Source organism: Pan troglodytes, chromosome 16 (genome assembly GCF_028858775.2).
Source record: "Pan troglodytes isolate AG18354 chromosome 16, NHGRI_mPanTro3-v2.0_pri, whole genome shotgun sequence".
Lineage (NCBI taxonomy): Eukaryota > Metazoa > Chordata > Mammalia > Primates > Hominidae > Pan > Pan troglodytes.
This window is the reverse complement of record NC_072414.2, coordinates 26520044-26547410: the sequence shown is the minus strand read 5'-3', so window position 1 is coordinate 26547410 and position 27367 is coordinate 26520044. Positions and strand designations below refer to the sequence as shown.

General features: G+C 36.4%; 1 protein-coding gene and 1 long non-coding RNA gene across 3 annotated transcripts in view; one reads left to right on the top strand and one right to left on the bottom strand.

Annotated features, from left to right (window-relative positions):
• The window catches only part of LOC134808509 (uncharacterized), a 78488-nt gene extending 54788 nt beyond the window's left edge, over positions 1-23700 (bottom strand). The window contains exon 1 of the long non-coding RNA XR_010151593.1: positions 23573-23700. This is a non-coding gene — a long non-coding RNA (uncharacterized LOC134808509). The remainder of the gene's footprint in view (positions 1-23572) is intronic.
• Positions 23701-23773: 73 nt separating this feature from the next.
• Positions 23774-27367, top strand: part of GOLGA8A (golgi autoantigen, golgin subfamily a, 8A) — a 67050-nt gene continuing 63456 nt past the window's right edge. Inside the window, exon 1 of one of the 2 annotated variants that reach the window (XM_054666826.1) lies at positions 23774-23831. The gene's annotated coding sequence lies outside the window, so the exon portion shown is untranslated. The remainder of the gene's footprint in view (positions 23832-27367) is intronic. The other variant, XM_054666834.1, reaches the window with a different exon arrangement.

Below are 27367 nucleotides of genomic sequence, written 5' to 3'. Positions count from 1 at the left end.
ACGTTGTTGCCTTATTAACTAATATTTGATTGGGGTCATTTACAACCATTAATCTAGAAAAGAAATTCTTTTACTGCAATGCACCTCCTCTACGTACGTGTGTGAATGAGTGTCTGTCCATTTTCTTTATTTAAAGTTCCAAGTTACTTATTCATTCATTAGGTAATCTTTTCACATGGAACAAAATTTTTGTGGTAATTTATGATAATTGAAAAAAAAAGATTTGGCGTGATTATAAACCTATTTAGATATTTCTGCCTGCATCTATATCATATCAAAAAAAGTAAAATCTGTTGATTCTCACAACTTACTAGCCAAGTCTTAGATGCTGGTTGAAAATGAAGATACCTGGGTTAGTTCCCAAAAACTGTGATTAATTTGGTTGGGAGTAGGAGCTAGAAGTCTATTCTTAAGAAACTGTAGTGAATCTGATATTAGTTGGTGTGGGAAACAGGCTTAGAGAAATATCGATCTATTGCAAAAGGCGCACTTCTCTTTGGACACCCGAAAAAAACAGCATGCATTAAATGCATTAAAACTCTATTAAGGATACTTCCATAAAATGGTTCCAAAAATATATTGATATAGCATATAAGATTTTGATAATTTTCAGGGTAATGCTGATAATGTTTTTAAATAAATCAGTTCATTTGTTTTGGCTTTTCCTTCTCCCTGTTTCTTGCTAAATATTGTAGATCTGCCACCTTTTAAAAAATAGATGACACTTCCACTTCCCACTCCCACTAATATACTTACAGCTCGTCTTTAGTGAAAATTCTATTGAATGTTCTTGTGCTCCAACAGACAGGAAAAACCAAGTAGCACTTTATTACTTAATGTTGGAGAAGTTACTCACCTTGTCTGAAATTTATTTCCTGTCCTGTAAAATTGTGCTAATACAGTACAGTGTTATTTTAAGGATCAAATTTTAAAATGCATGTGAAAGGTCTTTCGAAAATAAAGAGGTGTTGTAAGAATGTGAGGCATCACCCCCCCCCCCGCCATGCATTCATTTGAATCATGCCATTTAAGAATTTTTTTATTGTGTTAAAGTAAAAAAACTTTTAAAAATGAATTAAACCAAAGTAAAGTTGAATTAAATTAAAAATTAACACTATCAAAACCCTATTCTGCTATTCTACGAAAAAATTAATTCACTAAACAAAAAATATACTGCATTTGGCCAGGTGTGGTGGCTCATGACTGTAATCCTACCACTTTGGGAGACCGAAGCGGGTGGACTGTCTGAGCTCAGGAGTTCGAGACCAGCCTGGGCAACATGGTGAAACCCAGTCTCTACTAAAACACAAAAAATTAGCCGGGCGTGGTGGCGGGCGCCTGTAGTCCCAGCCACTCGGGAGGCTGAGGCACAAGAATTGCTTGAATCCAGGAGGTGGAGGTGGCAGTGAGCTGAGATCACGCCACTGCACTCCAGTCTGGGTGACAGAGACAAGACTTGGTCTCCAAAAAATTTTAAAAAAAAAGTATTGCATTGTTGAAGGTTCACACAGAACAAAACATGCTGTTTAAATTTCAGTAAAAAAATTTTTCCACTTATTTGTAAAAAGGAGAATCTTAGTCCACTGCTGAAGAAGAACATTTTCATGAATGTTTTGCTTGAGCTTGCAAAGCTAAACAAACCTCTGGTACTTTATATAAGAGAGATAGTCTTAGAAGCCTCTGCCACCTAGTGTACAAAGGCCATCCTAGAAATCTGAATGACTTGGTTTAATTGCCTTATCTGCTACATCTTGTCTTCAGAGAATTATCTTTAAGTATATCTAGGTCAGATTTGAAGTTATAATTTGAGGTGGGAATAACACACACTGCCTTTTCTAAAGAGCATCTGGCATGAGAATCAATACAACATTTCATTTTCATTTTAGCAGCACTTTAAAGTCCCATTTATAAATGTTTTAATAAGGCAATAAGAGACTCCTGGGTATGTTTTAGTCTTTCATTAATATATACCTCTTGTGTGTTGCAAGATACATGCTTACTGAATAAGCCTTTGACCATTCAAAGTCAAATTAATGATCCAATAAAGCAAAGCCCATGGTATCTTAATGGCAGCAAAATACACTCTTTAATTTAGAAGATAAAATATTATATTATATTTTCCTCTCCAACAACTCGTAAGTATATGCATAAAAGAAGTATCAAGGGATTCAAAGAAATAGCGAAGCTTCTTTAGCCATATTTTTACACATAACATGTCTCCCCACCTCTCATTTTTAGCTTTAGATTTAATTATTTCCAGCTCAGTTTTACAGAGGAGTGGAAGGTGGAACTTGAGGGTTGGCAGTGGAGGGGTTTGTAAAGCTATACTCTTTAAAAATGTGTTTAAAAGTAAAACGTCAACCACACCGCTTCCTCTTTCCGTCCTGTCATTGTTTTCAAGGCACCCACTCCCCTGCCCAGTTTGCTAAAGGCAGAGGGAGATGTGTGAAGGTTATGTTCTGCCGTGTGGTTCAGAGAAGCAAAATTTTCCCGCAGCTCTAAATCAGTTCACAATGAACTAGATCTCAGCAATGAGCTTTCGCTGTCTGCTCATTCTGCTACCTGACGTTCGTGAGAGGAACCAGATGGCCCTCATGTCAATCTGGCCTGCCAGGTCTGGTACTGAGATTTCATCTCCTTCCCTTCAGCTGCCTGAGCCTGAGTGAAGTTCACATGCACACATCTCCAGTAAAATCTCACTGTAATGTGCAGGTCTTTCTTGCACTTTTGCCCTGCCAAACCTGCCTCTCTTAGGGACTCAAGACGGCATAATGCCTTGTTATTTTAATGTGCTCTGCAATGATTGAACTGTTCTCAGGAGATCACTTTTGCACATCAAAACCCATTAAAATTAGCAAGAATTGTCAGGAAATGAGCAAATAAAAAAGAATAATTCATCTCTCTCTCTCTGTGTTTTAAATTCGCCAAGCCTCCTTTTGATGGCTAAAAGCAGCTGGTAGCAGAAAGCATGCAACAGTTAAAAAAAAACATTAGCTTTAAGCAAAAGATGTCAAGAAATTCTTCCAAATTATGTGTTATGATAGCAAGCTGGTGAGCACTGGGATAAAAACCCATGTCATAATTGTAGAGGATGTGCTAAGACGTTGGGGGAGCAAAATCCATGAGTGAGTACAGATGATACCTATAGCAGTACTACTGCATCTTTCTGAGGAAAACATGCAGCAAACATCCTGATCAGAGACTAACAGGCCCTCACAAGAGTGACCTTTTTTAAAATTGAGAATAATTTTTATTGTTAAGAAAGCATAACCAGCAATAAAAGTACTATTTTTGGTTCTAAATGATAGAAAACCAAATATATTTTGTTCATGGTACAAGGAAGCCTAAGGTCAAGTTGATTACAGAAGCGACTAGTTCCAGATATTCAATAAGATCTTCATCTCTCTTCTGTTTCTGTTGTATTTCTATCTGGGCATCTGTCTCCTTTTCTCCGTGTTTCTTTGCCCCTGTATAGTTCTTTCTGCATATCCCTCTGCATTTTCTGTCTCTGTCCCCCTGTTGTGTCTCTTTCACTGCAGTGCCTTTCTCTCTATTTTTCTAATTTATTGTCACTATTTATCTGCATTTTTCTATCTCTGTGTTTCTTTATGCATATCTCTATTTTTCTGCATTTCTCTTCCTTATCACCTCATATCTTTTCTCATCTCTCTCCCTCTGTGTGTGTGTGTGTATGTGTTTGCGTGTGTGTGTCTGTCTCTGTTACATATGTTTCTAGAATGTCTACCAGAGACAATTTAACAATTTTAGGAAATTTAATTTAACAATTAATTTAAAAATTAATTTAACAATCTAACAATTGTTAAACTTAATTTAACAATCTTAGGAAAGATTCTGATTGGCCAAGCCTGGGTAACATGCACACCTTTTAAACACACCATCCTGTGTATGGAACACTGACAGCCAGCATTGTGGAGAGTAACTTTTTCTAAATAGTGAAATTTTTGGTAAGAAATAACATTTATATCACAAACCAATACATACACACATACATACATATGACCAGGTACAGACATGTGTATGTCTGTATGTGTATAAAATCAAATGGAAAATTTCATAAAAATAATACTTAACTATGAGTGATATATTCCTCTTTTTGTATTAAAATATAAACATTCTCTCTAAAATGAGATGTAAATTGATTTCATCACCCTCTAATGGGCTACAACTTCACAGTCTGAAAATCACTTTTTAAACTATCTTCATTTTAGAAATTTTATGAACAGTGTGAATCATTTAATTAACATCTCAATGCTTATAGTACTAAAATGATTTCTCACCAATAATATAAAATGTAATCATTTAGTTAATGACAAGTTTTGGTTTCCATCATAATTACTAAAAGTTAAGCAACCCATCATCAAATAGTTTGAGTTCTGGGTACTTGCAAGAGATTATTTTGACTATTTTTAAAACATCTGCTTGGTAAGAAGGAAGCAAAAGCACCATCATCTATTGCTTTTCTACTATATTCTTTACTCTTACTTTTGTGTTAATTAGTCCCTTTAATCTTTGTAAAAATCCAGTCAGAGAAAAGTATTAGTATAAATATTATATCTTCTTTTTATGAATGAGGATGCTGAGAACCAATGATGCTCAGATAACTTATTTAAAACATTCATTTCTCAAGTAGAAGAGACAGAATGAGTCCATGCCTTTTGATTGCAACTCCAAGGTTCTTTCTTTAATATTATGCTAATACTCAGTACTACATGCTATGTCTTTTGATAACTTAAATATTGCTCTATAAGATCTGACATGTAAATACACAAATAAATATTTCCATGATTGAATGCTTACATGTTTAGTACATAGGGACATCTGCTTTAACCATGCCTATGTAAAATGCAACAAAGACGATAATCTTGTTTAGAAATGTGGTATGATGAGGGGCCCAGCCACAGAGAGCTGTCACCTCCCTGTGGCACTGTGGTATGCTGGGACTTGGAATGTGGACATTGGGGTGAAACTACTTGAATTCAAATCCTGGTGCAACTAACTATTTGGTATGTGACTTTGCCCACATCCACTTAGCAATAGTGAACAGTGATAACAATAATAGTCCCTGCCACAAAATGTTACCACAATGCCGAGTATATAGGAAGCATTCAATAAATGTTGGTTATTAGAAATATTTCCACCATCAAGATGTAGCTATGTAGCTTTTAAAAATTGTGACATGAAGGTATATAGCAATTAACCACTTATGTTTCTATTGTTGGTGAACCATCAATTTGATTTTGTCATCAGCTACATGGTCCAATCCATAATTTCAAAGATATATTTCTTTGACACAGCCAGAAAATTTTTTCAGAAGGGAACAACATGTATAAGAAACACAAGGAAGAATTGTGCCAAGAAAAATTATGAATGCTGTAGAAAATTTGATCTTATTCAGGCCAAAAAACAATTGTAAATTCTGAAATATGTTCACCACATCAGATGGCTGAGGTTTCAAAAAACAAAATTAAACAGACCAAACATTCTAATTTCTGAAGAAAATAGACACACACACACAAAGTATGGATGTCACAGGGAGCTACTCCTGCTCAACATCTGGTTTGGATTTAGATAAAACAAACCATAAAGACAGTGGTGATGAGATTAAACAAATGCTTTCTTACTGTTAGTGGCCTTGATATTTGTTATGTAATGACTAGACTATGAAAATCTTCCCACATTATCTCTATTTAAGAGAATTTCAAAGCTAATAGAAAAGGGCAGAAAAATTGACATCTAGACTGAAACTTAACAAGTATGTAGATTGTCTAAGCCTTGAAAAATAAATATATAAAAATATAAAAAGTTAATGTGATTTTAAAATATTAAAAGAAACAAAATTTAGCATTATAGTTAGGAGCTCAAGACACACCAGCCATTTATCTTATAAAGACACTGGAGACAGATGAGAGAACAACTTTGAAATGTGTAAAGTATATTTACTACATATAAAGTTGAAAAAGTTGGCTCTGGACTTACATGTCTAAATATTTGCCAAGTGTATCCAAACCTTTAGAAATAAACATTATTAAAACCTTTTTAAATACATGAAGGAGAAAAATTGCACAATCTGCTTTTAAAATGAATCCCACATCTAAAAGGTCTTTTAGAAAATCTCTGTTAACAAAAGAGATTAAGCATATTATGTACTCTGCACAAAAATAGCCACTCTAATGATTAAAGGATCGAAAACATAAACAGTGAAGATATTATAAGAGGAAATTGGATTGCTGTGACTTAATAAAGAAGGGTAATAGGAGATGATTTATAGGATTCCTACAGATTCCTTTCTCTGGGTCTTAGTAGAGTGTATCATGAATTTGAGTGGCATGTGTTTACTATTTTAGACTTCTGACCTTTCAGAAGTTGTCAACCTTTATGGTAGCAATAGTGGTGCATGTTTCTTTATGTGGAAATACACAATAGGAAAACTAGATGAGAGAGACATTTAAACAGCTATTTAAATGAACTAATCTCATATCTCATTAATCCAAAGCAAATATGTTTCACTTTCAGGTACATAAATTTACAAATATTGTATCTTTATTTTTCTACATATAATGTCAAGGTACAAGTGTCTGAGTAAATTTCTCATTGAACTATTTTTCATCAGTGTAAAAATAATCAGATTACTAATGCTGTCTGCAAGAAAATCATAAATCAGAGCTTAAAATGTCAATTTCTTTGAATTTCAAAGCTATGACTTTGTTATTTAATAAATTATGTTTAGAAAATTGTGAAAGGCTCTTAATTATTTAGATGTAAAAGAAATAAAAAACTAGGGTTGATGCTTTCATTTTAATACTAATGAAAAACATGAGTGAGGAAGTTGTGTTTTCAATATTAACATTCCCATCGTTCCTTGAACCATTAAAAACAAATTATTAAATATTAATAAAAGTTGTCAACCTTTATGGTAGCAATAGTGTTCATTTTTGTGTTTGGTATTCAGCAGAACACTGTCTGAAATAGAAAAGAATTGAGTTTGTTCTCAAACTGCAATCATGTTATCTAGAATCTATTGCAAACAACCTATTACCTTTAATAAATGTATTCAACAAATACTGTTGGAGGAGCTGTAATGTTCAAAACACTTAACTACATCTTATGCTGTACATAGGTTGAATATAGAAGGTATCACAATTAGTATAGAGTCTATGAAATGTCCAGGTCTTAATTATTACAGATCCTGCTATAAAACATTTTATAGTCTAGGGGTAAGGAGACATGAACAAAAAAATCACATGCATTGAGAGGTAAATAAATTTTGAAATTTTTCTATTTTAAAAAATCTCAAATTTTATTTTAGAATCAGGGAATACATGTACATTTTGTTACATGGGTATATTGTGTAATGCTGAGGTTTGAGGTATGATTGGATCCCATTGCCCAAGTAGTGAGCATAGTACCCAACAGTTAGTTTTCAACCCTTGCCCCCCTTCCTCCCTTCTCCTTCTAGTAATCCCTAGTATCTATTGTTTCCATCTTTATGTCCATGCATATCCAATGTTTAGCTCCCACTTATAAGTGAGAATATGCAATATTTGGTTTTCTGTTCTTGCCTTAATTTGTTTAGGATAATGTCTTCCAGCTGCAACCATGTTGCTGCAAAGGACATGATGTCATTCTTCCTTATGGCTGCATAGTATTCCATGGTGCATATATGCCATATTTTCTTTATCCAGTCCACTGTTGATGAACACCCAGGTTGTTTCCATGTCTTTGCTATTGTGAATAGTATGGTGATGAACATATGAGTGTATGTGACACTTCTTAAAAGAAGACATTCGTTTGGCCAATAAACATATGAAAAAAAGTTCATCACTGATAGTTAGAGAAATGCAAAACAAAACCACAATGAGATACCATCTAATGCCAGTCAGAATGGCGATTGCTAAAAAATCCAGAAACAACAGATGCTGGAGAGGTTGCAGAGAAAAAGGAACATTTTCACACTGTTGGTGGGAGTGTAAATTAGTTCAACCATTATGGGAGACAGTGTGGCAGTTTCTAAAAGATCTAGAGGCAGAAATACCATTTGACCCAGCAATTTGGGTCAAATGGTACCTCTTTGGGTATATAATCATTGCTGGGTATATACCTAAAGGAATATAAATCATTCTATTATAAAAATACATGCACATGTATGTTCACTGTAGCACTATTCATAATTGCAAAGACATGGAATCAACATAAATGGCCATCAATGATAGACTAGATAAAGACAATGTGGTACATATACACCATGGAATACTATGCAGCCACAAAAAGAAACTAGATCATGTCCTTTGCAGGGACATGGATGGAGCCAGAAGCTGTTATCCTCAGCAAACTAAATGGGGAACACAAAACCAAGCACCAAATGTTCTCACTTACAAGAAGGAGCTGAATGATGAGAACACATAGACACATAGTGGGGAACAACATACATTGGGGCCTGTTGGAGAGAGGCAGTGGAAGGGAGAGCATCAAGAAGAAGAGCTAATGGATGTTGGGCTTAATACCTAGATGATGGGTTGGTCTGTGCTGCAAACCACCATGGCACACCTATGTAACAAACCTGCACTTCCTGCACGTGTACCCCAGAACTTAAATTAAAAGTTGAAGAAAAATAATGTGGAAATTTTTAAATGAAATGCATGTGTAAAGTAAAATGTTAAGATGCTAAAACAACATCTTCTTTCCCGTCCTGAGCAAATTTGTTCATCATACTCTTCAGATTATCCTACACTTTTGGAACCACTCCTTTCACACAAATCCTACATCGGTTACTTAGAAAAGCAAGATAATCTCCCTAACCTGCACCTTCCTATTTACTTGGCAACCAACAATGTGCACTTATTTATCCTTTTCCTTGAGCCCTAATATAAATATTTACAAAAGCTGTAGCTGTGTGTCAACCACGCTGTCAATCTGATGAATCTCACGGGTGCTCTTTTGATGTCAACATAACCAAATAACAAGACCACAGGGCCAGCGAAGGTATCACAAGCATCTCAGCTGTCAGCATGATGCCTGCTCTGCCTCACCATCACAGTTTTCCTTGTGTTTCGGGATGCTCACCTAGCAGAAAAAGCACTCCGTATATGTCAACTGTGGCTGAAACTCATTCAAACTGCTGACTCTGATCATAGAGGCAGATGTAGAGCTCTTAATTTCATCTTTCAAGAATCTGCTTGCTAATATCTAAATTAGATGTTAAATATTTTAAGTATATTTTTACTAAATATGCTGGCCAAATCAATGTTATCTGCCTTAGTCAAGAAATTCCTAAAGATCAGCGATTTGTCAAAATAACCTTAGATGATTCATTTGGAAAATAAAAATTTAGAATTTTAATTTCATTTGTTTATTAATATAGACTATGAGGGAGGGAGGTATGTTCTCTACATTAATTTTTTTATTTTTTTCTTTGAACTGCTAAAAATAAGTTTTTCAACATCAACAAAAATGCCAATACATTTTGTAACAACAATGTCTGTAAACTTTAACACAGTATTTGCCACAACACTATAATTAAACTAGTACTCTCTAAATGATATAATATTAAAATGGAAGTACACAGGAAGGGGAGGTAATCTAAAAATGAGGATTCTGGAGGTCAGTAATATTTCTATACCTAAGCTGACTTTGGGGAGGGAAAGATTAGTATGAAGTTTTTCTTTAGGCAAATATCAAAATGACTTTTTTAAAAGTGAGATAATTTATGTGACTCTGTGGCATAAAATATTTTATAAAGGTAAGAAATTATGGTTATTGTTAAATAGTACAGCTCAACATATTAGATAAAGTTGAGTAATACTATAATATATGAGATGAAATTGAAACTTACCAAGCGCAGGTAACAAATACAAAGGAAAAATACTAATTTTAAAACTAGATACGCCCTTGCCAAAGAAATTAAGCCTTCTTATCCTTGGAAGAAGCCAAATATCAAGTCAAACTCTACCATTCAAATAAAGCAGAAAAAAGGATAAAACCTAAAGCAAACCAATAAATATTGAATAAAAGCCAAAAGAAACAAAAGAAGCTCTGGTTTAATTTAGTCAAAGGAAGACATTTACTTCCTCTTCCTCTCATACTTTATTATTATGGAAGTAAAGAAATAATTATGTTTTAAACTCACAAACACAGAAATAAGGAATGCACTAACAGCAAAGAGAAAATTGTAACAGGTTTCATAAAGACAGCATGCGGAACAGTGGTGCCCAGTCAAGCAGGTAGAGAAAGCCCAGAATGCTCATGGAATGGGTTGCAGCCAAGGAGGGGTGAGTGTTCAACACGCAGGATGCAGGGGCAGGGGAGGGAAGGGCAGGGTTAGCACCTTATTCACCAAGTATACTCGCAAGCTATGACCCATAGTAGGCAAGCCAGAAAATAAAGGTGTAAGTAAGCATTTTATTGAAAGCAACTGAAGCAAATCAGATACCCTAGAAGAAGTCAACATATTATAATCAAACATGCAAAGGTAAGAAGGGGATCTAAGAAGGCAAGTGTTTTTCTTTGCATCCATCCAAAAGCAATCAACAAATCATGGCTAAAATAGGTATACCAAGAAATAGCAATAAAAACATCTATTTAATAATATGAAGATATAACAAAATGATCCCGAAACAGAAAGCTACAGTTTGTTGCCTATTGGGTTAGGATAAGGTAAGTCAAGGGAATTGTTGCTTTCCATGACAAGCCCTTTCATGCTATTTCATTTTTTGAAGTGCATGGCTTATATGAAATTAATAAAAATACAAAATAAAAATTATGGACCCATATACACTTTTTTAAAGAAATAAAATTTGTTCCCTAAATTTCAAGATGTAACAACAGTTAATGCCTGAGCCAAACTTCCATTCAATAAGTATTCATTGTTTTGTGATAATAAAAACACTATATATAGAATAAGCATCCATACAGTGGCAGAACTATTATAAATTTATTCTTATTTTAATTTAATCTTAGCAGACATCTGTGGTTCATCCATAAAGACAGTGACTTTTGATCTTGTCAAGTTTCTTCAGTAAATAAAATTAACTCTCCTTCTTTCCTTCCCTGCTAGGCTGAGATGTGATCATAGAGAAGAGAAATATACTTTGAATAAGCCATCAATAAATGATACTATTTCACTCGTAGCCAAAATACATGGGTCTAGGAATAAAAGGGTGAGAGTCAGAGTGGTCACTCTATTATAATTAATGCCCCATCAGCAGAATTGTGCATTGTAATCCCATAATCAGGGGCTCTGCTGGTTTAGGAGTTCCTAATCCCTATGGGAGAAATGCTACCACCAGAAGACACAGAGCTTTTAATTAATTGCAAGTTGAGACTATCATTTTGCTATTTTGTCTTCCTCCTATGTTACTAAACCAATAGTCATAGTTAACATGTGTTACTATACTAGATGGGTTGGTTGATCCTGGTTATCAAGAAATAACTGAGTTGCTGCTACACAGTGAAGTCAGGAAAGACTACTTCTGTAACCAGGAGTTTCACAGGAATACCTCTGATTACATCCATGTTCAAAAGTAAAAGGTAACGAAAGACTAAAACAATTCAATACAGCCAGGAACACTGAGAAATCTTCAAGCATAAAAGTTGAGTTATCCAACCAAGCAAAAATTCTTACTCTCTGAGACACTGAAAGCGTGAAATTGGTTATGAAAGAAGAGAGTGATAGTTATCAACATGACCTTTAACCAATTATAAAAACCAAGGCACTATTAAAAACAAGCCTCGTATTAGAGTTATGAATATACAGACATATTTTAACCAATTATTTGTTTTTCCCTTTGACATTCTTCTATTTTATATCACTCTATTTTAAGATTTAGTTTATAAGTCACTAGTCCTGAGTAACCACATTCAGATCTGCTAAACCATCTAGAGAGAGTGACACTGAACTTTGAGATGCATGTGGTGACTGATAGGGTGCTGGACCTCTCCTGCTTTGTAGTGGAAGAAGGAGAGTATTTTCAATTGTACAACTGACAGTTGCCTCATACAATTGTTGATGTAATTAAACATCAACATGCAATTGTTGATGTAATTAAACATCAACATGCAATTGTTGATGTAATTAAACATCAACATGCAATTGTTGATGTAAAGCAATTAAATATGAACAGAAATATGAGAATGGAAGCTTAGTTACAATATGGTTGGGTCACACTAGTCCTTTACTACCCTGATCTCAGATCTAATACTTGCATTTCCACCCTGCAAGCAACATTTCCTAGGCTTCCTTACAAGCTGGCTTCTAGGTAGGTGTAGCCAGTGAGAGACTCTGAGAGGATTTTGGAGTGCTACACCATGTGAGAAGCTAGCATGTATATAAAGGTATATAGTTCTATTTTTCTCATTTTCTAGGGGGCATCTAGGTAGTGGCTGCTTTCTCCATGGTTCCAGTTCCTATAGCATTGGCTCTATCTTGACATTCCTTCCTGATTTCCACCTGGCAGCACGCAATATGAGCCCAGGTTCCTCAGAAGGGCCCTTGGCTCTGCTATTGCTATCTCTTCTCTTTGCTCTGCCAGTTCTAGTGTTAGAGAGAAATGAAAGTATTAGGAATATAGAGATCCTCGTCTCTGCGAACCACTTTTGTTCTGGGTCTCACGGCTTTTAATTTTAAAATCAGCCAACAGTGAGTACCTTGTGTTTGACACTGTGAGGATAGAAAACAATAATCCAGTCTCTGTAAAGTCTGGCTAAAGGAATGTCACTCCTTTCTAAAATTTATCAAAGACACTTTCATTTACAGAAAGTTTTCTGAGGTCATGTAAGCACCAAAAAATCAGGAGAAATACGGGTATGGAGGATATCAGCATTTCAGACAAAGTTAGCTCAGATTATGTTGTTAGCACAGCCATTCATCACAGGAAATGTGTAAAAAAGAAATGAATAGCTACTTAGAATACATTAACATACATTTGTATTTCAAGAATCCAAAAACTAGCTTGCTACCACAAAGAGGCTATTCTACTGCATTTACAATATACATTAAATATTTAGGTTGAGGAGAAGTAATTACAAGTTCTCAGTTTATCAGACTGTATTAGATGCTTTTCATTTGATTATGAAAGAAATAATAAATGTTCTGAACATATCTTAGAAAATGTAAAGTCCTGATTTACACCATAGAAATCATTACTAACATTATACCACTAACATAAGCTAGAATATAGCTCATGAGGGTAGGAGCATTGTTTGTTTTGTTCAAAGCCGTATCTTCAGCAACTAGAAGAAGGTGTAGCATGTAGTAGAAACATAAACATGCCTGCATGAATAAATGTCTGAATGCAAGAGCTAATGATAAGTAAATGAATGAAAAATTTGAATATGCAAGAAAAGCATCACTAACTTACATCTAAAACACTATTCTGAGATAAAGTTTTAAGAGTTTATGCTTTGGGCAAATGACCTGAATAGCCATTTCTCAAGAGAAGACATTCAAATAGCCAATAGGCATATAAAGAAATCTTCAACATAACTAATAATCTGAGAAATCAAAGTTAAACCACAATGAAATATCACCCCACACCTGTTAAAATGGCTGCTATAAAAAAATATAAAAGATGAATGTTGGCTGTCATAAAGGATGTGGAGAAAGGAAAGCATTGTGGATTGCTAGTGGGAATGTAAATTAGTATGGTCATTATGTAAAACTGTATGGAAGTTCCTCAAAAAATCAAATATAGAACTACCATATGACCCAGCAATCTCACTCCTGGTATATATCCCAAAAATATGAAATTGGTATGTCAAGGAGATATCTACACTCTTATGTTCTTTGCAGCACTGTTTATAATAGCCAAGATATGGAATCAACACAAATATCCAGTAATGGATACATGAATAAAGGCAAATATTGTATATATACACAATGGAATACTACTTAGCCTTTAAAAAGAAGGAAATCCTGTCATTTGCAACAACATGAATGAACCCAGAGGACATTATGTTAAGTGAAATAAGCCAGGCACAATAACACAAACACTGCATAATCCATGTGGAGTGTGAAAAAGACAGTCTCATAGAAACAAGGAGTAAATTGGTAGTTACCAGAAGCTAGAGGTTGAGGATTGAAGAAATATTTGGTCAGAGGACACAAAATTTCAGTTAGATAAGAAGAATAAGTTCAAGATATCTATTGTAATCATGATGACTATAGTTAATAACAATATCTGGCCAGGCACAGAGGTGGCTCATGGCTATAATCCCAGCACTTTGGGAAGCCAAGACGGATGGATTACTTGATGTCAGGAGTTCAAGACCAGCCTGGCCAACATGGTGAAACCCCGTCTCTACTAAAAATACAAAAATTAGCCAGGTGTGGTGGCATGCACCTGTAGTACCAGCTACTCGGGAAGCTGAGGCAGGAGAATCGCTTAACCTGGAAAGTGGAGGTTGCAATGAGCCCAGATCGCACCACCACACTCCATCATTGGGGACTGAGTGAAACTCCGTCATAAAAAATAAAATAAAATAAAATCACAATATCTTGTATGCTTGACAATTGCTAACAGAGTAAACTTTAAGTGTTCTTACGATGAAAAAAATAAGTATTTTAGGTAATGTATATTTTAAATATCTTTAAATATCAAAACATCATGATGTGCATCATAAATTTATACAATATTTACTTCTCAGTTAAAAAAGATGAGTAAATAAATCATTTTAAATGTCCATCACAGGAAACACCTTTAGAGTAACTCTGTGGTTTTGCTTTATTCACAGAGCTTTTTGTTAGAACTGTGGAAAGGAATTACAACATAGAGTGCTAGAAGCACAAGTGGCCTAATAATAATTTTTATTTTTACTGTAAGTACTGGCATATCTGACACATCTGTCCTATTGTTGAGTATGACACCTTAGGAATAAATGTGACTGGAAGTCATTCATTTTGAGGTGACTGTTAAGAGTCTTAGGGTCCTGAAATCAAGAACCAGGCGGATCTATCTACTCTGAAACTAAAAAACAGATCCTAAAATAAATTTCACGAAAAAAAATTAGATACCAAAGATTTCTAGTTGGGGAACTTTTGAGGTTGTCATCAATATGTCCATATTCAAATGGAGATCAATGAAGACCAAATAAAAGAATTGTGGGCTACCTTGAAGATAAATCATGACTCAAGCTTTTGAGGAACTAAGGTGACCTTCACAGTCAGTGGAAAGAATCATAATATGTAAAGTTCTTTCGATAAAAGTATACTGACTTTGGGCTGGGCACAGTGGCTGACGCCTGTAATCCCAACACTTTGGGAGGCTGAGGTGGGCGGATCACCTGAGTTGGAGATCAGCCTGGCCAACATGGCGAAACCCCATCTCTGCTAAAAAAATAAAAATAAAAATTAGCCGGGCGTGGTGGTGCCTGGCTGAGGCACGAGAATCGCTTGAACCTGGGAGGTGGGGATTGCAGTGACCCGAGATTGCACCACTGTATTCCAGCCTGGGCAACAAGGTAAGACTCTGTCTCAAAACAAACAAACAAACAACAACAACAACAATATATACATATATATGTGTATATATATGTGTATATATATGTGTATATATACACATATACACATATATACATATATACGTGTGTGTATATATATAGATATCTATAGATATATCTATAGATATCTATATATATAGATATCTATATATCTATATATAGATATCTATAGATATCTATATATACTGACTGAATAACCTTGTCTAATGTTACTGCTATGGTTTGAATATGGTTTGTCCTCACCACAACTCACATTGAGGCTTGGCCCCCAATGTGGCAAATGTTGGGAGGTGGTGCCTTTGAGAAGTGATTAAGTCTTTAAGAGGAATTAATACCTTTTTCTGGAGACTGGTTTAATTTAGCAGGAATAGATTAGTTCCCCAAAAATAGGTTGTTATAAAGTGAGGTTGCGTCTTGTGTGTTTTGCCCTTTTGTGAAAGCGCCTATCTCCCCTTCTATTACTCTGCTGTGTTTCGTTTGACTCAGCATGAGGCCCTTACTAGAAGCTACCAGATGCAGCTGCCCAAGCTTAAACTTCCCAGCCTATAGTAGGAACTCACTATCCTATCTCACTATAGGATAGTGAGCCAAATACACCTCTTTTGTTTATAAATTACCCCAGTCTCAAGTATTTTGTTATAGCAACACAAATGAACTAAAACAGGTACACATAATTTTTATTAAAAATTTAAAGCCCTTTACATTGTTTGTATAGTGGAAAGTCAGCATGTATTTTTACCTCAATGTTTTGCTAGTGTTTTCTGTATTTCTTAGGGAATAAAGCTAAGTTTAGCAGGGGGGAAAAAAAGATTTTATTCCTTTCCAAAATTCTCACAATGGAAAAAATTAATGCTAAATAACTGTGTGTTTTTAGTTCCAATTATCTGGAAAAATTGTTTTCATTTTCTGCCTCACCTTGATACATTATAAATACTATTTAAGATCAGACCTATTGAGCAGCCAGACCAATCAAAGGGCTTTTTGAGTAAATGTACAGTTCTAATTTGATAAATTAGAAAGCATTAAATTACTCTTAAACATATTAACTTTTCTTATTAACCTTTATAAATTAATTATCCATAAATTTCCTTAAAAGTAAGTTTTCTCTTTTTTTTTTATTTCTTTTTTCTTTTTGAGACAGACTCTAGCTCTGTCACCCAGGTTGGAGTGCAGTGGCGTGATCTCGGCTCACTGCAACCTCCACCTCCCAGGTTTAAGCAATTCTCCTGCCTCAGCCTCTGGAGTAGCTGGGACTACAGGCCCTACCACCATGCCCGGCTAATTTTTGTACTTTTAGTAGAGACAGGGTTTTGCCATGTTGGCCGGGCTGGTCACCAACTCCTGACCTCAGGTGAGCCAGCTGCCTCGGCCTCCCAAAGTGCTGGAATTACAGACCTGAGCCACCATGCCTGGCCTAAAAGTAAGATTTCAATATGTGCTGTATCATAGAATAAAAGCTATTAATATTTAAAAGTTAACAACACACTGTGTAACACAAAGTTTCCTTTTATTCCCCCCAAATGCATTGTTTTGAATATTTAAGTGTTACCACTGGTGCAATATTCTGAAACCTAATAAACAAGGCCCAGCCACTTCTACCTACACACTTCACAATTTCTTGATCTTCAATAACATTTTCTCAGAAATTTTCCTCTCCCAGTTATGACAAATTTTAAAAATCCAGAAAGACCTCAAAAATGATATCTTTTGAATAATAGTGTATGTATATCACTGTTTGGCAAGTAGCAAAATAATGTAAAGTAAAGTTATAGGATAATTCTGGATTCCCCATCAAGGATTATGCAGCAAAACAGTTACCAAAATGGGAGATGAATTGATCCAAATTAGCTACATTGAAAAACTATTTTTTTCTGTTTCTTATTTTCTTCCCAATGCAAAAAAAAATGCATTGCTACAGATTGAATGTTTATGTCTCCCCAATATTCATTTGTTGAAGCCCTAATCCCCAAACTGATGGACTTAAAGGAGGACTTAGGGAAGTAATTAGGGTTAGATTAGGTCATGAGAGTGTGTCCCTCATGATGGGATTAATGTCCTTATAAAAAGAGGAAGAAATTAGACATCAATCTATTGTGCCCATGTTAGGATACAGCAAGAAGGCAGCCTTCTGCAAACCAGGAAGAAGGCCCTCACTACAGACTAAACATGTCAGCACCCTGTTCTTGGACTGCCCTGCTTCCAAAACTGTGAGAAATAAACATTTGTTGTTTTAAGTCACCCAGTCAATGATACTTTGTTATAGCAGGCCAAGTAGTCTAAGGCATGCATTTTTATTGGAAAGAATTGAAATGTACAAATACAGATTAGAAATTATAGCTTTAAAAAAAATCTCTCACCCTCAGGAGATAAAAATGGTTAAAATTAGCTGGTAAATTTTTCAGTGTTCCTTTTATGCATAAATATATGCATGCTTATTATATAAAGAGGATCATATTATACATGTGATTTTAAATGTAAGTACTGTCATTTAATTTACATTTAATTTATCATTACAAAATGATAGAATGTTAATAACATTTCTCTGTCACTTATTTAAGCCCTCTTCTGTTATTGAAAAATTACATCTCTGTTTTCCATAATTCTACATAAATATACATGTTTATAAATATTTATTCACAGTTGATTTTTCCCCTTACAATTTCTTGAAACAGAATTGCTGGATGAGATGATGCCAATATGTGTAAGCCATTTGATACACAGGCAAAACTGTATTACAAAAATGTCTTGCCTCTTTACATCCCAATCAGCAGTGTTGGAGAACTTATTTCTCCCCCTACTTTCTTTAGCGCTGAGTATATTATTTAAATGTTGACATCAAAATCAAGTGGCATTTATCCTAGGAATGCAAAGTTGGTTCATTCATAAACCAATCAATGTAATTCATCATATTAACAAATTTTAAAAACATATGATCACCTCAGATACAGAGAAAGCATTTGAAAAAATCCCAAATCTATTCATAATAAAAACTCTAAGCAAACTAAGAATCTCATAAAAGGCTCATATGAGACCACATATATGACATTGCAGCTAGAGATTAAAAACTAAATGATTTCCCCTTAAAATCAAAAGTCAGACAAAAATGTCAACTCTAAACACTTCTATTCAACATTTAGTTGATGTTCTAAATAGTTCAAAATAACAAGAAAAATTAATAAATGCTATTCAGAGTAGACAGCAAATGCAAAACTGTATTTATAGACAATATTATTGTCTACATAGAAAATCCTATAGAATCTAAAAAGGAGACATTAAAACTAATTAGAAACTTTAGCAATTTTGTAGGATCAACATAAACACATTAGTCATATTTCTATACACTACTAATGAACATTGGAAATTGAAATAAAAGTAATTGTACCATTTGCAATAGCCTCAAAAAAAAATAAAAGAGAAACACTTATGGATAAATGTAACAAAAGATGTGCCAGACCTGCGGACTGAGAACTTCAAAACATTGCTAAGAAAGAATGATGAAAACCCTAGTAAATGGAGAAGCATTTATAGATTGAAAGACCCAATATTGGCCGGGCATGGTGGCTCACGCCTGTAATCCCAGCACTTTGGGAGGCCGAGGTGGGCGGATCACGAGGTCAGGAGATCGAGACCATCCTGCCTAACACGGTGAAACCCTGTCTCTACTAAAAATACGAAAAATTAGCCGGGCGTGGCGGCAGGTGCCTGTAGTCCCAGCTACTCGGGAGGCTGAGGCAGGAGAATGGCGCGAACCCGGGAGGCGGAGCTTGCAGTGAGCCGAGATTGCGCCACTGCACTCCAGCCTGGGTGACAGAGCGAGACTCCGTCTCAAAAAAAAAAATAAATAAAACAAAAGACCCGATATTATTAAGAGATCAATTCTCCCCCAAGCAATGAAATAATCAAATGTAAAAGCAAATGAACTTCAATCCTTAATTCGCATTGTATATAACACATAATTTGAAAGGGATTTTTTGACATAAATATTATAGTTTAAAGAAGAAAAATTTCCAGAATAAGATATAGGAGAAATAACCAACATGGAGAAACTCTGTCTCTACTAAAAATATAAAATTAGCTGGGCGTGGTGGCACATGCCTGTAATCCCAGCTACTCAGGAAGGCTGAGGCAGAAGAATCGCTTGAACCCGGGAGGCAGAGATTGCGGTGAGCCGAGATCGCGCCACTGCACTTCAGCCAGGGCAACAAGAGCGAAACTCGGTCTCAAAAAAAAGATTAAAAAAAAAAAAAGATATAGGAGAAATATTTATGATCATTGGTATGGTAAAAATTCTTAATCACGATATGAAAAACACAACACATACACAAAGTGAAAAGGCAAGCCACAAACCTAGAGAAATGGTTTTTTAAACATATATTTAATGTATATAAAAACCTTTCAATAATCAATAAAAACCTCATTAAAAAATCAAATAGGCACTCTCAAAAAGATGTACAGGTAGCAAAAAAGCAAAGCGAGTAAGGAAGGGAGAGCAGGAGGGAAGCTGATCAGAGAGGTCACTGGGAACCAAGTACTGCAGGACTTATTAGGCCATCCTAAGGCTTTCAAGTTTATTCTGAGAAATACAAAAACTTTGGGGCCAGGGTTGGGGTGGTTCATGCCTGTAATCCCAGCACTTTGGGAGGCCAAGGCAGGTGCATCACAAGGTCAGGAGTTCGAGACCAGCCTGACCAACATGGTGAAACCCTGTCTCTACTAAAAATACAAAAACTAGCCAGGCATGGTGGCAGGCGCCTGTAATCCCAGCTACTCAGGAGGCTGAGGCAGAAGAATCGCTTGAACCCAGGAGGCAGAGGTTGTGGTGGGCCGAGATCATACCACTGCACTCCAGCCTGGATGACAAAGCGAGACTCTGTCAAAAAAAAAAAAAAAAGAAAAAAAGAAAAGAAAGAAAAGAAGGAAGGAAGGAAGGAACTGATTTTGAATTATTGTAGTAGAGGGTGATGGACCTGACACAGATTTCCGGTTAGGAAAGGAAGAAAGGAAGGCAGGCAGGCAGGCAGGTAGGCAGGCAGGCAGGCAGGCAGGCAGGCAGGCAGGCAGGCAGGCAGGCAGGCAGGCAGAAAATGACTTTGAATCATTGTAGCAGAGGGTGATGGACCTGAAACAGATTTCAGCTTTGTTAGGAACAGATTATGCAGGGCAGGGGGAGGAGCAGAGAAGCAAGGGTGGAAGTAGGGAGAGCGGTTGGAATTAATGATGGAATCTCAGCAAAAGATTCAGAAATCCCAGAGGGAGATGATAGTGTACCACACCCGGGTGAAAGATGGCTGCATTTTGAATGTATTTAGAAGATCTGTGTAGATGGGCTGAATGCAGATTAATGTGGAATGTGGATAAGGTGAAAAGTCAAGATTGAAGACAAGATTTTGAGTCTGGGGAACAGAAAGCTGGAATTAGCATAAAAATGTGTTAATGACTGAGATCAAGGGTTTAGGAGAGAAGATCAGTTTTGTTTTGAACATCTGAAGTTTCAGATATTTATAGACATTGAGCTGAATATGCCAAGTAAGCAGTTGGATATACAAGCCTGAAATTTGTGAAAGACTGGGTTCATAAAATAAATATGTTAATCAATATCATATTGATGTATTTAAAGGCATAAGTCTGAATGATATCCTCAAGATTGCAAAGAGTACGTCAGTGGTTTTCAGCTGAAGGCAATTATTTCTCCCCAGGGGACAGCTGGCAATGTCTGAAGACATTTTTGGTTGTCACAGTTGGGGAATGAATTACTAGTGGCATCTAATAGGTAGAGGCTATTAGAGACCAGGGATACTGCTGAACATCCTACAATGCACAGGATAGCCCCACATATAAAGAATTGTCTGACCCAAAATGTCAGCAGAGCCATGGTTTAGAAAGCCTGCTTCAAAGGGTTTCTAAGAGAAGAGAACAGAACCAGAGCCTGGGCCCTCAGGTGTACCAATATTAAAGATGGCGGAGAGAAGGGGAGAAATTAACAATGGAGGTTAGGAAAGATGACCAGTGAGAAAGAATCACAACCAAGAGAATGTGGAATCCGTGCAGCCACGAGAAGAAATGTACCAAACAACAGGGAGAAATAAAAAGTGTCAAATGCTGCTGCTAGGCCAAATAAAAAGATACTCAAGTAACCACCACTGGGCTTAGCAATGCAGAGGTCACTGGTGACATTAAACAAAGAAGTTTTGGTAGAGCAGTGTGAGGTGAAAGCAACTTCCGAATGTTCGGCAACATACGATACATTTTCTGATCTGGTTATTGCCAACCTTTGAATTCAAAATTAAACTAAAAATCATATATGGCTATAACCGTAGCATAGTGAATCAGCTACTCTCTGACATCCTAATCAAATAGGTAATTTTAAGTGGGATGACTTTTTCCTGCTTTATTCCTCCCACTCCCCAGTTTACAACTTGTTAAATCGACTGGAATAAAATTAATATCTACCCAGAGACACAGGACTTTTTACTCAGATGAAGAATATTTTTCAAATAATTCTTTTGATACCAATTTTTTTAATCTTCAAACTTAAAAAAAGATAATCTCAAATAAAATTATACTATATTTTGAATAGATGAACACTAAACTATTTTTTATATATACTTTAAGTTCTAGGGTACGTGTGCACAACGTGCAGATTTGTTACATATGTATACATGTGCCATGTTGGTTAGCTGCACCTATTAACTCCTCATTTACATTAGGTATTTCTCCTAATGCTATCCCTCCCCCATCCCCTCACCCCACGACAGGCCCCGGTGGATGAACACTAAACTTTTTAACTATCAGGATTGTCCATTTTATATGCTTACTTTTAGTGGCTTAAATAAACCTCATTTTCTTTTATGGCAGTACATGTTTCTCACCTCTGTTCACAGAGTTTCTAATCTGTCTCTGATTTACTATGTCTCATAGTTTCTAATATGCCTCTGCTTTAAATTACTTCCTAAAAATTTTATCCACACCCAGACTACAACTTGTCCATCTGGGAAGACATTATCTAAATACATTTATGATTATAAATTCTCTTTTAGGACCTTTATACTAACCCCACACCCCGCCATTGGTAAGAAATCATATTTGAGAAAAATGTGGGAAAGCTAGCATTTGATTTGATGGCATTAATCACTGATATACAGATGTGCTAATTATTGACTTCAGCAGAACTTTTAACACAACTACTTTAATGAGTTTTTGAAGGGGAAAATGTTGGTTATATACTTTCTGACAAAAAATAGTCAAGCACGGTAGCTCACACCTATAATCCCAGCACTTTGTGAGGCCGTGGCGGGTGGATCACTTGAGGTCAGGAGTTCGAGACTAATCTCGCCAATATGGTGAAACCCCATCTCTACTAAAGGAAAAAAAATACAAAAATTAGCCGGGTGTGGTGGCATGTGCCTATGACTCAGGAGGCTGAGGCATGAGAATCACTTGAACCCAGGAGAAGGAAGGTGCAGTGAGCCAAGATCGCACCACTGCACTTCGGCCTGAGCCACAGAGTGAGACTCCATCTCAAAATGAATAAATAAAGAAATAAAATAAAAATAAAAACTGTTTTTTTAAATTTAGGCAGAACTGTCTTTTGTCAGTATATAGATATGTGTGTATCTTCATTGGACTCAGTGGGGACAAAAGTTTTACTTCAAGTGCATATAATTTCATATTATCTTTAAATTTTGTCTTCAAATTGTATTATGTTTATAATTCAAGTTTTTTTTTCAAAATCAATGTCACAAACAATAAATGTTAGAAAAAAACTTTCATTTTTCTTGATGAAAGAAACATAAGACATATTACCTTTTATTTATTTTATCTGTGTGATGCTTTCCTTAAGAAAGGCATCTGTTTTGGAAATAAATAGAATTAATTTTAACCCATAACCCTGAAACTTAATAATTATAGAAACTAGAGTAGATTCTTTTACTTATCTGTGCTGCAGTTTTCTCACATAAAATGAGGAAAACACACTTATTTCATAGGGTTGGCAAAAGGGAAAATACTGAACTAATTTTAGGCTAAAAGTTTCATAAATTAGGTACACAAAATTAATACCTACTGATTTGGTTTGGCTCTGTGTCCCTGTCCAAATCTCATCTCCAATTGTAATCCCCACGTGTCAGAGGAGGGACCTGATGGGAGGTGATTGGATCATGGGAGTTCTCCTGATAGTGTTCCCTCAGGCTGTTCTCGCGATAGTGGGTGAGTTCTCATGGGATCTGATGGTTTTATAAGTGGCGGTCTCCCCCGCTCTTCCCTCTCATTCCTGACGCCATGCGAAGAAGGTCCTTGCTTCCCTTTTGCCTTCTGCCATGATTGTAAGTTTCTTAAAGCCTCCCCAGCCATGCAGAACTGTGAGTCAATTAAACCTCTTTCCTTTATAAATGGCCCAGTCTCGGGTATTTCTTTATAGCAGTGTGAAAATGGACTAATACACGTATTGTTCACTTTTGAATGAAAAAACACAGTCATCTTGGAAAGTAGAGGGTTTCTCTTTTCTGTTACTCAACTGCAGTATATGGCTGCTGCTACTGGATGGCAACCAAAGACACAGAAAGACCAGGAATGCCTGAGCAACAGCCTACAGAGCTTCAGCATTTCAAAAGAAATTCTAACACATCAGACGAAAAACAAAATGCATTCAGTAGGTAAAAAAATATGTAGTCTGTGAATTAAGTGGCAATTGTTTAACTAAAATATATTATCCTTCAACAAGTCATATTTTAATATGTTTTGAGAAAAAAATATCTAAAGTAGTGATGGTCTCGTTCTTTTTCATCAGGACTAGCTCAGAGTATAATAAAGTTTTAAATGTTCAGCTTCCAAGGTATTTCTTTGATGGAACCTTCACTTAAAGAAGAGGTGAAGAACAGTGGAAGCTTATTCTTTATAGTAGATTATTGAGGTGAGGTTGCCGAGATTAAAAGTCACAAGTTTTGGAAACAGGTAGAATTAATTTTAACCTACAGATTTTAAACTTAAGAATGCACTCACGCCGGATGCGGTGGCTCACGCCTGTAATCCCAGCACTTTGGGAGGCCGAGGCAGGTGGATCACACGGTCAGGAGATCGAGACCATCCTGGCTAACACAGTGAAACCCTGTCTCTATTAAAAATACAAAAAATTAGCCAGGCGTGGTGGCGGGCGCCTGTAGTCCCAGCTACTCAAGAGGCAGGAGAATGGCGTGAACCCAGAAGGCGGAGCTTGCAGTGAGCCGAGATCACACCACTGCACTCCAGCCTGGGTGACAGAGCGAGACTCCATCTCAAAAAAAAAATTAAAATTAAAAAAAAAAAAGAATGCACTCAGGTAGATTCTACTTGTCAGTGCTGCAGTTTTCTCATACGTAAAATGAGGAAGATATGTCTATTTCACGCGGTTGGTAAAAGGGAGAAAATAAACTAATTTAGGCAAAGGTGCCCATTGTTAGGCTTGGCATATAGAAGACACAAAGCAAATGGTAGCTATTACTTATTCTGTGATAAAAATGGTTAAGTTTTGTTTATATTTGACTGGATCAAAAGTGAAATGATCCATATATGATCTTTTACTTATTACATGTGTTGATGCTCTCCTGAAGAATATCTTATAAATAAAAGGTTAGATTTGTTAGTCAGTATTGAACTAAATCAGTACATCTTTTCTGTAAAATGCGACAGCACCTAACCATTCTCAGTACAGCATAGGCACTGTCATAAGTATAGCATTTGTTTTGTTAACTTTTTAGGTACACTTCTTTTAAACTGAAAGCCAGTGTTGGACAAGCAAATGCAGCTTCAAAATGGCAACAGGATAAGGATACATTTTTTTTTTTTTTATGCTTTAAGTTCTAGGGTACATGTGCACAACATGCAGGTTTGTTACATATGTACACATGTGCCACGTTGGTATGCTGTACCCATTACCTTGCAGGGTCGTTACATATGTATACATGTGCCATGTTGGTGTGCTGCACCTATTAACTCGTCATTTACATTAGGTATATCTCCTAATGTTATCCCTCCCCCTCCCCCCACCCCATGACAGCCCGGGTGTGTGATGTTCCCCACCCTGTGTCCAAGTGTTCTCATTGTTCAATTCCCATCTATGAGTGAGCACATGTGGTGTTTGGTTTTCTGTCCTTGAGATAGTTTGCTCAGAATGATGGTTTCCAGCTTCATCCATGTCCCTACAAAGGAGATGAACTTATCCTTTTTTATTGCTGCCTTTTTTATAGTATTCCATGGTATATATGTGCCACATTTTCTTAATCCAGTCTATCATTGATGGACATTTGGGTTGGTTCCAAGTCTTTGCTATTGTGAATAGTGTCGCAATAAACATACGTGTGCATGTGTCTTTATAGCAGCATGATTTATAATGCTTTGGGTATATACTCAGTAATGAGATCGCTGGGTCAAATGGTATTTCTAGTTCTAGATCCTTGAGGAATCACCACACTGTCTTCCACAATGGTTGAACTAGTTTACAGTCCCACCTATTTCTCCACATCCTCTCCAGCACCTGTTGTTTCCTGACTTTTTAATGATCACTATTCTAACTGGTGTGAGATGGTATGTCATTGTGGTTTTGATTTGCATTTCTCTGATGGCCAGTGATGATGAGCATTTTTTCATGTGTCTGTTGGCTGCATAAATGTCTTCTTTTGAGAAGTGTCTGTTCATATCCTTCGCCCGCTTTTTGATGGGGTTGTTTGATTTTTTTTCTTGTAAATTTATTTATTTGTAGATTCTGGAATATTAGCCCTTTGTCAGATGGGTAGATTGCAAAAATTTTCTCCCATTCTGTAGGTTACCTGTTCACTCTGACGGTAGTTTCTTTTGCTGTGCAGAAGCTCTTTAGTTTAATTAGATCCCATTTGCCTATTTTGGCTTTTGTTGCCATTGCTTTTGGTGTTTTAGTCATGAAGTCCTTGCCCATGCCTATGTCCTGAATGGTATTGCCTAGGTTTTCTTCTAGGCTTTTTATGGTTTTAGGTCTAACATTTAAGTCTTTAATCCATCTTGAATTAATTTTTGTACAAGGTGTAAGGAAGGGATCCAGTTTCAGCTTTGTACATATGGCTAGCCAGTTTTCCCAGAACCATTTATTAAATAGGCGTTCTCTCCTTTCGTATCTAAAGGAGTTTTATGGACAGGCTGATGGTGGTTATGTGCATGTGGGGAGAGCTTAGAGTGCGAGCCAGTCATTACACTGGTGGACCTTTAAATGCCACGGTAGGGAGGCTTCCTCCAGAGGACCGACAACTACACTGGCAGCACCCACTCTCACCAGGCAGTGTACACAACTCTCTTTGGAGAGAATCTCTGATTTTTTTCTTTGGGGTAAGTGACTGGCTGCATCCATGATTTGGGGGGAGGGGCATTAATTGTCCATGCTGGATCTTCATTTATTCTACCTGTTCCAGTCCCATTTCCACTTTGCCCTCTGTGATACCTGCACTGCACTGGAGCCTGGAGGCTCCCTGAGGTTCTCACAGCCGGACGGGTCAGCCACCCCCCGCCCCCCGCTCCAGACCCTCTTCATATGTTCTGGGCTTGTGCCCTCAAATCTATCCCATAGATCTCTAAATCCTCTTCATCTTCCAGATGAAATCATTCATCTGCTAACGACTTCTTTCTGCCCTCTTTGTTATGTGGCTTAGACTTTTAAAAACACTGATCCATTAGTTGAATGGAAGAAGAGGATATAAATGTGATTTATCAGACCCCATCTTGAATCCCATTCATTTCACAGCTGCTGTCCTAACTCAGGCTCAGGGTGTGCAGAGGCCAAGTCCACACTGTATCTAACCCTAGTGCAGCTCAGGATTTGGTTTTCCCCAGCCCGTTCTCCTCAGGGTCTCAGGTCAGG